General features: G+C 29.7%; 1 long non-coding RNA gene across 1 annotated transcript; it reads left to right on the forward strand.

The window, feature by feature from the left end:
* The first annotated feature begins 381 nt into the window (after nt 1–381).
* LOC139905053 (uncharacterized) lies at nt 382–1,866 on the forward strand. The gene is made up of 3 exons (XR_011779522.1): nt 382–1,088; nt 1,143–1,282; nt 1,345–1,866. It is a non-coding gene; the product is annotated as an uncharacterized lncRNA (long non-coding RNA).
* The last annotated feature ends 8,185 nt before the right edge of the window (nt 1,867–10,051 follow it).

Consider the following 10,051-nt stretch of genomic DNA (forward strand, 5'->3'; position numbering starts at 1 on the left):
TAAGTGTTCTTAACGTCATTGCTAAAGGTCTGACAGCTTAAATATCTATGTGTACCTTTAGTACAATAATTACAGCCTATAAAAGTATATTGTTAAATGGGGGATGAACCTTGTTTGCTTGTATGAGTTTGTTTAACAAACCATGGAGAGTGGGGCAGTCTATTGGCAAAGTAATACAACTTCTTGAATAATTATATTGTTTAAAATCATTATTGTATGTTAATTTAAATTCAAAATTGTGTTTGAGGCGTATGAAAAATTAATTAAAAAGGAACATCCTCTGTAATTTATTTATGAAATGTCCTCAAGCTACATTCATACTGTTACACCTCATTACTGATATTTCTCGCTATATCATGCCAAGGTGAATAGAAATACAAGGTTATACCATAACTAAGGGTGATAATTTTGGTAAGAATAGAAAAGCGTGCGAGCAGAAGAGAAGAAATACTTATGGCATCATTGATTAAATAATATACATCCTCTTCTATCAATCATGAACGTTATCATTCCCGCCTTTATTATTCAATATTAATATAATAATATTAGATGGGGATAGACGATAGAGAACTGAATAAAATGCAAAAAATAACGTCGCCTTCTGTCTGGATTTCTGAAAATGGAGGTCCAGGAATTTAGGAATTACTTACCAGATGAGAAACAGATGGTTTGTCGGATTTGTCGATATAAATGTGCCTTTGGTCTCCTATCTAGAATTACACGCCACTCATTATTCTCATCTCATATCAAGAGAATGGATATTCATCTAAAAAATTAAGTTAATGATGAATACATCAAGTCAGACTTTAACTCTGATCTCACAAAGATGCTTATTGCATGTAATATAACCTTATCAATCGCTAATCATTTATGTTCAAAAAATTTATGGAGAAATACACGGGTAAACCTATCCCTTACCGAGGAGCCATCATTAAATTAATGGAGGATGTTGGTACTGATGTCATTCATAGAAATACATATAAAAATATTTTGAGTCGTTCACACCAAATGACGATCAAGTTATCAGTAAAAAATATAAAATATTTACTAATTTCGAAATGCAACTCTGAATTTTGTACTATCTAACAGTAAGTATTCAATCTTTTTTTTAAATCTAACCCTAAAATATGATTCTATTTTAGCTAAACATATCAAGAATTATGATACACAACTCATTAAATAATAAAAACAACTGCTTAAATGGTCACAACAACGGGGGTAGTAGCATTGGATGGTTCGCAACTAGTTTGTCTGAGACTAGTTTCTTCACTTAAAGACTTGGGTATGATCATTAGGTTTTCCAATATTACATAGTCAATAAATATTACTTCTTTATCACTTAAGGCTTAGTTATGGTTGATAGGCTCCAAGAAATGGTGTTCAGAAAACTCATAAAAGGCAAAAACAACTGCTTAAATGGTCACAACAATGGGGGAAGTTGCATTGGGTGTAGCATTATAATTACCAATTGTGTATATATGTTGTTATATAAGCATAAATAGCGGAGAAAAAAATCTTTTTTTTGATGCTCTTAATAAGGAGTAATATCGCCGGACATTACTACATAATTAGCTTTTGCTCTAAATCTTTACTATGTCATGTTAGAAAACTACAATAAGTAAAGAATGGTTGCCTGAATTGTCTTATCAGTTAAATTTGACTGCATGGATTAACTTTTCTTTTTTTAGATAAATATGAAATAAATGAAAGTGGGATTCTAAAGCTGTTCTTACTAAGATTGGGAGAAGATATGGATTGAAATCTAACATTATTTTATGATTTACTTTATTATTAATAATTATTAAAATTTCATCGGTAGAAATATATCTATCCTGTGCACAATTGTATATGCAACTTGCACATAAGGAAAAAGGTGATCTTTTTGATTAAACTCCACGTCTGGCTTGTATTTTGCAACCTCAAGTTATGACATATTGAACTGAATTCCGATGTTAGAACAAGAAGATATTATTTGGATCAATTTATTATTTCAATATTCTGTTTTATAATTTATTGTTATTATTAGTTATATGATTCTAATTGTTTAATTTTGTATATTTAACTTAAATGTATGATGATTTATTTTTTAGTATGTAGATTATATTTAATTTAAGCCTTCTATTTTAAATTTGGAACTTCAAATATATTTCGAAATACTCTCATTTTGTCGTTTTATTAGTTATTTTTCTGAGAATATGGTTCACAATAAATTACTATTTCATGGAGTGTGACGTTTCCAAATCTACTGTAACGGATAAAAATCGTCTAAGTCAATTATATGTATTATATCTTTATTAAACATTTTGCTAATAAATACTTTCGTTACACCCTCAAAAATCATAATAAAGCAGGCAACTGATAAATACTGATGTGATTATCACACGATAGTTGAATCAGGCTTTTAACATAATGAAATATATTTAGGAAAGAATATTCACCACTCAGAAAAAAAAATTATAATGTCTACTACTAAGAAAAAGAAAATTCATTCTTCAGATAATCAATTTTATGAAAATGGGCCAGATAAAAAAATCATCATCAATCCTATCCATCTCAAGAAGATTTATTTTAATGAAAAAATATCTTTCTCACCTGCTTATCCAGTTAGATAGGAAAGGTAATTACATAAGCTTTCCCATTTACCTTTCAGGCAAAGTTTCGAGACTTTTTTCAACAAATGGAGCAAATAGGAACGGTGTTGACCGTTTTTCAAATATAGTGTCCGTAATAAAAGAACTAAACATCCTAATTTTAGGGGTCTCGAAGTTACTTGATAAATTGGAAAGGAAATGTTTCATTGTAATTGTACATGAAAATTTAAAATAAACACGACCTCAAGGGAGTTATTTCCAAGCTTTGCCTTCAGGACTAATGTATTTTCTTGTCCCATAAATCTTCCTTTTAAGAGGGATGACGTCATGAAATTGGTATTTATATCTGAAAAAAATATGATGACAATGTTTACTATATCGTAGTACACTCCCATAAAAAATTAATATATATAATGTTCCTCATCAGTAGGTATTATGAATAAGTTATAAGTTTTTAAAAAAGAGTGCGGTTTTTATCTTTTTTAACCTAAAAATTGAAATATATCGAGCTCAGAAAAAGATTCTTAACACAAAAAAAAATACTTTTTATCATAAAAAGAACTCTGCCATAAGTTTTATTAATCCTAATTTAAATTATTAATTTCGAGATTGTTTTAAGGATGAAAATGATAATGGTCCCGAATTACTAAAATCCCAGATCTGTCAAAATTTACATGAGGGATAGAAACAATGAGATCAGTTTTTGATTCTACACTCATACATAACTTCAAATATTGTCTTCAATTCATTTGTACAAAACTTTCCGCCCCTAATTCTTCCCATATGTAATTAATATAATTTTTAACAGCTTATGAGTGCAGTTTAAAAATTATTTCAAATCCCAGCACGGAAACAACAATTTTATGTATGGATGGTTAGTGTGTCACATATTAATTATAAATGTAATTATGTATTGGGGTCATTCCACATCAAATCACTCAAATATTTTCATATTAGCCTTTCAAAATTAACCAAATTTTTTCCTTGAAACTTTTACTCTATTTTTTTAATCAAATAATTGGTACCTGAAAAAAAAAGTAATTTAATTTTGAAAATGTACATCACATTTTAAATTGTCATATATTCTATCGTTGCATATCAACAAACTAAAGTGATATTTAATTATGTTCCAGAAAAAGAAAAAGAAAACACACCATAAGACAAGATTTATAAACCAATTTATTTTTTGTTCAAAATGATAGTACTCATTTCAAGTTTTGTTTTACATAGTCTTGAAACCCTTATTGAAAAAGTGAGATCACATGGTGGCTTGTGACTGTCATTCATGGGGGTATTTTTACATAAAAAATGAGTGGGTGGGTTGGGGATTGACGAGAAAATTTAGTGTAATAGCTTAGGGGAGGGGGCATTGTAAGCTTCCCTAAGAAAATTTTGGATAATTGAGTATTTTTTTGGTCTTTTTTAAACCTATGGAGTGTGTGAAATCTTGAAATTTATAGTGGTTTTAATATGAAAAATTTATGTTATAAATAATGTAAAGTAGATTTATCAGTGTATTATTTTCATTTCCTATGAATTTAAATACCTATTTCCACAAATAGATTTTTTTAGTATTTGTTAGTTTGACATCTTTATTTCGATAAGTTTGGTATGTTAACCTTTTATTTCGTTTTCATGTTTTAAATATATAAATATAAACACAAATGGTCTAATCTGAGATCTTATAAAATATGATATTCCAATCAAACAACACAACTTTCTGAAACATGAAATTTTCAGAAATTACAGAGTATAGTATTGTGGAAAAGATGATACCCTTCAAATAAATACAATAGAGCTGTATATTATGAAATTCGAGTACATGAATATCTTCCTACGCTCAACAGACAATAAATTATAATTATTGAAAAAAAGAGAAAGGTTAAAAACTCAACAATGTACTTTCATACTGCGCTTTTATACGATCAATTACCCTTATCTGTGATTTTGAAGGCTAACTTGAGATAACTCATTTCACTATTGAGATAGACTGACTTATCCAGCTGTTGCAAGCAAACTGGTGTACAAATTGCACTCAGTTTACGCGTAATGTTTGTAAAAAAACTTAAAGTAGTATTTCGTTATCGTGAGATAATTCGTCAAAAACAGCCAGAATTCCTGAAGAACAACTTGTGCATTTTACACAACGATAACGTGCCATCGCACAAAGCCACGATTGTGAGCGAATCTGAAGCCAAAAACGCAATAAGTACCATAGATCAACCATCATATTAACTTGATTTAGCTCCATGAGACATTTTTTTGTTCCCTAACTTCAATTGCCATTCGTTGGGACCCGTTTTGAATCTATTAAATCCATAAAAATTTTTTTGGAAGAAGCCAAAGGCCATGCCAAAAAGTGCCTATAAAAATGTTACAAGGACAGGAAAAGACGTTGGCATATTTGTAATGCATCCTATGGAGATTAATTTGAAGGAAAGAAAATAAATTTTAATGAATAAATGTGAAATATATTTTAAAGTTAACAAGTCCTGGTACTTTTTAAAGAATATGTCGTGGAATGGGGGATTAATATATTGTGCCAAGAACTGTTTGGATGAATTTGCATAAAAAAATAGCTTATGTTCAAGTCTTATGTCCATCAATTCAAAAAATAAAAAGAACTTAAATTTTAATAATAACAAGAACATGAAAAAGGAAAATTGATCAAAATCAAACTACATTTATTATCCCTTCTAGACGAGAGGAAAACAAAATCGTCTGGTGGCTCGCACAAAAGAAAAAAAAAAAAACAAAATATAGACAATTAAGTCAATGTAAACAATTATTAGTATAAAATCATTTATATGAAGTGGATCATGTACAGCTTACAGTTGGAGTTTCAGGAAAGATACTGGTGATTCCAAGTGGAAGACAAATTCTATCTTTGTAGACATTGTTGACTTTTTGCGCCCATGTACAATTTAAAGTAACCCTCGTGCTTTTGCAGGATTTTAAAGGATCCCAAGAAGGTTGGAGAAAGAGATTCTCCGATTGGCTTTTTTTTACGAAGACGTAGTCAGTCATGTTCAGAGGATTTTCGAACGTTTCTCTCTGGGTTAATCGTAGAGAACATCAGGTACTTTCTCCATTTTGGGGAAGAAACGCCTCACATCGGCATATACTATCATTAGTTAATTCCAGATGATTGTATGTTCATAAAAGACAGAAAGTCACCGTAAATACTTTTTGTAGAGTTATAACTCCAAGTCCTTGTAAAACTCAGAGTAGAATAAGGGATCCACGTCAAAGTAATTATTGGCTATACTTTTGTATTTTTGCTGATTTTAGATGATCTAATACAGTATTTTGGTATCTAAGCTGTTCTCCTTTATTATTGTCAATATATTTAAAATTCAAAGGAATAAAAATAATTTTTATAAATCCTGGAGTCTATAACATTATAGTACACTTACGAAAGGTGAATTAATTAATTAAATGTGAAGGTGGTATGTATTGATAATAAATAATATTGAATTTTGATTCAAACTCTTTCATTGAATGACTATAGGGTGTTCGGGGTGATTTGGCTATACAAAATGTTTCATGTCTTTCACATTAATACTTCATGAACGGTCTGGATTAAGCGAGGCTTGAAATACAGAATAGTAATCTACTTAATTAAACATGATTGTAGTTTTGATCCCTCATTTCACATGAACAATGTCCTTTCGATTTTTAAAGTTGACAAGACTTTTCTGATCTTTGCCTTTAGCAACTTCAGTTTCAATTACTGATTTCTTTTCAGAGTTACGAACTCTATTTGACTTATTGATGTTATTGGTTTTAATATTTAAAAAAGATAGGTTTGTTCCATTGAAAGGAACTATTGATGTGTTCCCGGCGTTCTATTCAGCCACTTTTCTTAAACCAGATGATTTGCTTTAGTATTGGTTTCTTCTCCATGGTTTATTTTACATTTTCTGCATTCAAGAAGTCGTGTATTTCCTTGGGAATTGACTTGGTTTCAGTAATATTTTTGTAATTATCTTCTTTTGCATCATCAAAGCATAAAAAAGTATGATATTCCAAATGAAATTGCTGAATTAAGTTAATTGTAGAAAAACGAGAACAGTTACATGTATGTATGGAGCACCAAAGCTTTTTTTTTTCTGAAATGTCGATGGAAATTATAGAAAAATGAATCAAACTAAAGTTCAAAACACTATTAGCAGACTAAAAATAACAATATTATATTTTTACAGAAATAGAATTGCTATCTCCGTTGTGATTTATTTCGATCTTCTCTTAATCCTATATCTAAACATAAATGAATTAATTCATAATTAATTATAATTATATATAATAAGAACAGCTGAGGTTTTATAAAGTTACATTATATTACTTAACAGCAGTCATAGGATTAAGGAAATAAGCACATGTTCACCTCCCACTCATGCAAGGATATATGGCTCAGTTACACATGTTTTTTCTTTGATGAACCATGTAATTACTGTATGAAAATATATAACTCTGTCATCCACTCATTTGCTGAGTGCCCCGTCTGGAAATACTTAGACTATATGTATCTCTAGATATAAAGGGTGACATAATACACAGTCAAGTTATATAGCGGCCATTATTCTTTTTGGATTATCTGTGAGAAGGTATTCCCTCCAAAAACCAAGGCACTGTACTATGGACTTTCAAATTCCTAGACATAGTTTGACAAAAAACTCACTTTGAGAGAGCCGATCAGAGTATTAGATTTTAGAAGCAATTTAATAGATGCCACAGCAAGATATGTTGCTTTTAGTATAAAAATACCAAGGGCTATTAAAAGTTATGGGACGTTGTTTCTGACATAGTGAGGTTTATACCCTCAGAATAAGAGTGTCACCTGAAAAATTAAAAATATAATGTGAATATTTTTAGAAAACATCATTGTCCCTCAGATAAGTTATAACTTTGGAAATTTGTATTATAACTTTTAACATTTTCTTAGCATTTGTGTCTATTTTTTTAATATTTTTGTTAATGCTTTTCATTTTTATCTTGGCTTCTAAAACTGTTAAATTATACTTTTATAATTTTTTTGAAATTGAGACATAACAAAAAAAGAATAGAAAAATTGGTCTATATCTGAAGGTCTAATTTTAAAATAAAATTTTAATTTACATTGTTATAGTGCAATTCGTCGAAATATTTTAAACTATTGCTTGTAGTAAAATATAATAGTTAATAAATAAAAAAAGACCTGTTTTTAGACTTTTATAAGTTTCGATTGGAATTCAGATCTTTTCCATCATATATATCCGATCATTTGCAGAAAGTTAACTAATATTGACCTGTACTACAACTCAAAAAAGAAGAGGTGATCAGTGATCACCAATAGCTCAGTGTATAACTACATCATGATTGGAACAAATATATAATATTCTACATTATGTCGTTTGTCTTAATCTTGAGTGGCTTCTCAAAGAATAATTTGGTGAGTATCTCTAAAGTATAACTCGAGCTCCACAGTAGATGTGATAAGGCAAAATATTAAGAGAAAAGCTTTCGTTAGACTGAATGAAAACCCTGGAAAACTGGAAATAGAAGCTATCAGTAAAGAAATTCTTAGAGTTCATAACATGAAAACCAATGAAAGAACTGAACTAATACATATGAAAATTTGATATCCACTACTAAGGTCGGCCAAACTGCATTTATATCCAAAAATAAAACATGAAAATTAAGATTATTATACTGCTCAAAGAGACACATTTCCATCGTAAAGACTAAAAACAAAATGAGTTATACTGATTTGATTATTTGACCTTGGTCTGATCAAAGACGAAATTTGGAAGAACAGACATAATTAACCTTTTTAGTGAGAAAAATGAAAATGAATTTATTACTTTTTTCCATTATATGGGTTTGTAATACCTTACGAAGGCAATGTCTCTTTGTGCTGTATATTAATCTTAATTTTCATGTTTGGTTTTTCAATGTCCTAAACCTGTATATTTCATATCTGTACACCTGATTTTTACATTATAAGGATTAATATTTGAGAATGTGCATCCAAATGATAAAAAGAGATCTTTCTAGTATGAAGAAAAAATAAATTATGTGCCTTACTTCGAACTGTGATACACACGAAAGTTCTAAAATAGACATACAGCTTACATTAGTTAAAACCCAATAGTTCATTGACAATTATCCCACTTCAAAGACTTCAGAGACCTTTTCTCTTTAGCGTTAAATGCTACAGAAAATCTCAGTCGACAGTATGTCTACTGATAACTCCCACTTCCATTCACTAAAAAGTATTTCGGGTCGGGGAGTAAAATGCTAGGTTGTAAAATCACTCGGGATAAAATGGGGGGGAGAACACAGTTACAGGATGAACAAGTTTCAGTATCCTAATAACAAGTTTACTTTCTCCTTCCTCTTTGGATTTTGTCTTAGCAAATCATTCAATTAACTAAGCTGATTTAGAAAAAACAATGGCTAAAGTGAACATTCAATTTATTTTTCTATACTTCTCACATCTGAGAAGGTGAGGGAACCTATGTGCATAGAAGCATTCTGATAATGTAAACGTCGAATGACAGGTCACAGCATATACAAATATATATCTGGAATGTAAATTTTTTTTTATAAAAAAATCAAAGCTACTATTCAATTTCGCCATATTTTACCGTATATTCATATATTAAATGAAACAGATGCTCAATTGATAATATTTCAACCTGAATATACATGATGAATCTAAAAAAATGTGGAAAATTTGGAAGATCTATTCATATTGATCTTTCATAAAACTCAGAATGTGATTGGCTTGGATCTGTTTAATACTATCTTTCATATAAATGGTTAATCTTACAAACTGAATTTATTATCGACATAATTAATGAATTATCTCATTCTTGGGTAGATGTCCAGATTTGGAAAGGGGATCTTGTCTTTTTATCCTCTTCTACTTTTGATATTCTGCGTCAGAACAATAAAAACGTTTTCTTTAAAAACATCCTGGATCCAAAAAAATTGAAATATACAGCGTTATTTAGGAATATAATCACTATTAATGATCTAAAACTATAATTCTTTTTTTCAATAGAGAAAAGTGTGTTTTTCTTTCCCACTGAAAAGAGCTGCAAACGTCCATCTCTGTCCAATTCTTGGGCACTTAAAAATGAATTTTCTCTCTCGCTCTGAAGAACAAGCGAATAAAATCTGTGGCAGATATTCAAATTGGGTGGAATTATCTTTTACATATATGAAGAGGATAACGGGCTCAATATCTAAAATCAAGGATGGAAAGCAATTCACTACCCAATTTCAAATATCTTCGGGTTATTTATTTTTTAATAATACCAAGGAGCCAAAATGCCATGCCAAAAAGAGCCTTTAAAAATGTTCCAAGGACCGGAAAAAACGTTGGCATATTTGTATTGCATCAAATGGAGATTGCTTTAGAATTTTAATGACTAATGAATTTGTGTTTTATTTAACGATATCCGGAACTTTTT

Source organism: Lepeophtheirus salmonis, chromosome 4, assembly GCF_016086655.4.
Source record: "Lepeophtheirus salmonis chromosome 4, UVic_Lsal_1.4, whole genome shotgun sequence".
NCBI lineage: Eukaryota > Metazoa > Arthropoda > Copepoda > Siphonostomatoida > Caligidae > Lepeophtheirus > Lepeophtheirus salmonis.